Here is a 4,032-nt window from a genome sequence, read left to right as displayed (position 1 = left end):
GAAAATGGAGATTTAGAAAGCTTAGAAACTTGACCCGACTGAAAAGAAGAAATGGTGGACCTTGAAAATGACTTCAGGTTTTCTCACTGCACAGAATATAGTCAAACACGGCTGCAGTTAAATATTTCACCCTTTGTTCTCCCTGCGTGATCTACAATAATAATCTGTTTTGTATTGATATTTACTGACAATTACCTGAAAGAGAAGTTGGGGTGCCTCACTGGGCTGGAAAAAGTTTAGCTAAATCAGAAAGCAGGTATATATATACACACACACACACACACACACACACACACACACACACACATATATAAAAGGCTAAGTTGACTCATGCATGCATGATACATATAAAGCTACCGCTGGTGCCAATCACATGCGTGTGTTTTGATCTGTCATTGTCGATAGTGAATTTGGTTAACACTTCTATTATAGAGAAAGGGCGAATAACGATATTAAAATATTTCTTCTAATTAATTTTATTTCAATGTGCACAAGTCCATGCACCGAACCACTAGTATAGTACACTAGAGGCCCGATGCACGAAATTCATGCAAGAGTAGGCTTTCCTTCTCCCAGCTGCTGGCACCGGCTTCCCTCTGGCACCCGGGACCCAGGCTTCCCTCCAGCCGCTGGCAGGCACCTGGGACCCAGCTTCCCTCTGGCCCCCCCGCAGGCACCCAGGTCCCGGGCTTCCCTCGTAGCCCTGGCTTCGTCTGGAAGGACATAGGTCTAATTAGCATTACACTTTTATTATTATAGATAATAAATGTAACATACAAAATATATTAATTGATGTTTATGTTATTAGTCAATAGTAGGCTACCAATTAAGTATTTGGGGAGTAAAAAGTTATACGTAGCTCTGGTTGGGTAGGGGCTCAGTTGGTTAGAGCATTGTCCTGATATACCAAGGTTGCAGGTTCAACTCCTGGTTAGGGCACATACAAAAAGCAATCAATCAATGCATAAATAAGTAGAACAACAAATAAATTTCTCTCTCTAAAAATCAATAATAATAAAAAGTTATGCACAGATTTTTGACTGCACAGAGGGTCAACCCCACAATGTTCAAGGGTATTTTCTTATATGCCCACAGAAATCCACTAGTCAACATTATATTGACAAGTTATACCGCCTTAAAAAACTGAGCATTCAAAGTAAACAGATGACAGTGATCTGAACTGTGGTACTGGTGATGGAAATGTATACCCAATTCCCTCCCTCAGTTTGAAAGACAACCAACTTATTCCTACTGTTCAATTCTAAGTGCTGACAAAGTAAACTGCGACTGAATTAAAACTGGACTTTTACTATAAAGTCACCTACACGGTGGCAATCTAACACAGATACTACCAATATTTCAGATCTCACGTTACTCATGAAAAAAATTATTTTCAAATAAAAAAATGTCAGGCCCTTTTGGTTAGCGCACTATCCCAATACACCAAGGTTGCTGGTTCGATCCATGATCAGGGCACATACAAGAAGCAACCAAGGCGTGCATACGACAAATTGATACTTCTCTCTTTCTAAAATAAAATAGCCCTGACCGGTTTGGCTCAGTGGATAGAGCATCGGCCTGTGGACTCAAGGGTCCCAGGTTCGATTCCGGTCAAGGACATGTACCTTGGTTGTGGGCACGTCCCCAGTAGGGAGTGTGCAGGAGGCAGCTGATGGATGTTTCTCTCTCATCGATGTTTCTAACTCTCTATCCCTCTCCCTTCCTCTCTGTAAAAAAATCAATAAAATATATATATTAAAAAATAAAATAAAAAATGTCTCCTACAGGATGCTGCTGGGCAGTATTAACACCCATTCACCCTCTCTTCTGACATGCTCAAGGGCCACTCAACTTTCACAGAGATACAGATCCCATTATCCAAGACTAAGTACTACTTGGTTACTCAATTATAATTTTTACCAGAGGCTCAGTGCACGAAATTCATGCACTCAGGGGGGGTCCCTGAGTCTGGCCTGCGCCTCTCATGGTCCGGGAGCCCTCGGGGGATGTCTGACTGACGGCTTAGGCCAGGGGTGGGCAAACTTTTTGACTCGAGGGCCACAATGGGTTCTTAAACTGGACCGGAGGGCCGGAACAAAAGCATGGATGGAGTGTTTGTGTGAACTAATATAAATTCAAAGTAAACATCATTACATAAAAGGGTACGGGTTTTTTTTTTTTTTTTTTAGTTTTATTCACGGCTGGCCTAGAGCCTTCAGAGGGAGCATGGCCCTGCCAGCCATTTGGAGCGGGCCTAAGCCATCAGTCAGACATCCTTAGTGCTGCCAGAGGTGGGAGAGGCTCCCGCCACCACCGCTGCACTCACCAGCTGTGAGCCCGGCTTTTGGCTGAGCGCAGACCATCAAGGGGCAGCTCCTGTGTTGAGCGTCTGCCCCCTGGTGGTCAGTGTGCGTCATAGCGACAGGTCATTCCACCGTTTGGTTGATTTGCATATTAGCCTTTTATTGTATAGGATGTCTATTTCTTTATCCTTTAGGATTTCTTGAAAAACCAGAGCTTACAACTTTCAAACATAGGCAAATATAAATTAAGTGAAAACCAAAGTCCAAACAATTGTGGATGATTATTTTCAAAATAGTAGAGGAACGACTGACTTTAAAAAAACAACACTTTTCTTTTACTTGTATTTTTACGTAAGATTCTGCCTTCCGGGCAAACAACCTATGAATATTGCTCCTATCTACAAAATATCACTACCAAGAATAACTCTCAGGTAATGAGAGCCAATTACAAGTCAGATGTATTCTCAGTAAGTCTTCTTTTTTTTTTGTATAGCAAAGATGGAAATTTATTGAAGAACAAGTACAGACTCCCACATGGGGAGGGGGGAAGAGTCCCCCTCAGTAAATCTTCACAACCCTACAAAATGGCCTTCATCTCCTTCTTACCAATGAGGAAGCTAGAGTTCAAAAAGGTTAAGTTACTTGCCCAGGACCACACAGCTGGCAGCCAAAGAGCCAGGGTCCTACTTCCACCAGATTCATGGCCTATCGTGACTCATAACGCCCATCACTCTTTTTTAAAAAATATATTTTTATTGATTTCAGAGAGGAAGGGAGAGGGAGAGAGAGAGAAACATCAATGCTGAGAGAGAATCGTGGATCGGCTGCCTCCTGCACGCCCCACACTGGGGATCGCGCCGGCAACCAGGGCCTGTGCCCTGACCGGGAATCCAACCGTGACGCCCTGGCTCATAGGTCGATGCTCAGCGGCTGAGCCACTGGCCAGGCCCCGTCACTCTTACAGAGTTACCTCCAGAGTCACAACAAAAAAGCACGCTTTTCGCTTCCTCTGGAATTCCTCCCCGGGGTTTGGGCTTAGGGAGGGTTGCGCAGGCTCCGGTTGTGTCCCGTGCACACCCCGACCCGACCGGGGGATCTCAGCCGAGACCCTGCCACACCTGGGATGCCGCTCCAACCAACCGAGCCCCCCCACCCCCGCCCCGCAATTGTAATCTTTCCAAAGTTAAACGTCCCTATTCTACTTGAAAGAGTGCTGACAACCCTCGAAGGGCCAGTGTGTCACTGCCTCGGGCACAGAATTGATGACAACTTCCATTTCCTCAGATGTTAACTACTCCCCCCGACATCCAGACAGAAAAGGAGTGAAACACATCATTTCCCCCGGAGCCAACGGCCTCGACAGCCCCCCGGGGCTAAGGGATCCGGACTGCAGACCTTTCGGCTCCAGGCCCACCGGAGAGGCTTGATGGCGAGTCCGGCGGGGTGTGTTCCAGACACAACATGAGCCCCAGGGGCCACTTACCAACTCGCATCGCCGAGGAAAACGACTCGGCGCCGAAATAGGAACCGACAACTTAGTCTCAAAACCCCGGCTACTGTCTCCTACTGTCACATACGGCAGCTGCTGGCCGCGCGGGGTTCTTACATTTTAACTTAAAAAAAATTAAATAAGATTTGGAACTTGGTTTTCCGGTCGCCCCGGCCACAAGTCAAACGCCCGGGGGCCACCGTGGCTGGGGGCTGGCCGCCCGAGCGGCAGGGGGACAGC

The sequence above is a fragment of the Myotis brandtii genome, unplaced genomic scaffold, assembly GCF_000412655.1.
Source record: "Myotis brandtii unplaced genomic scaffold, ASM41265v1 scaffold207, whole genome shotgun sequence".
Lineage (NCBI taxonomy): Eukaryota > Metazoa > Chordata > Mammalia > Chiroptera > Vespertilionidae > Myotis > Myotis brandtii.
The sequence above is the reverse complement of the archived record's forward strand: the minus strand, read 5'-3'. Positions refer to the sequence as shown.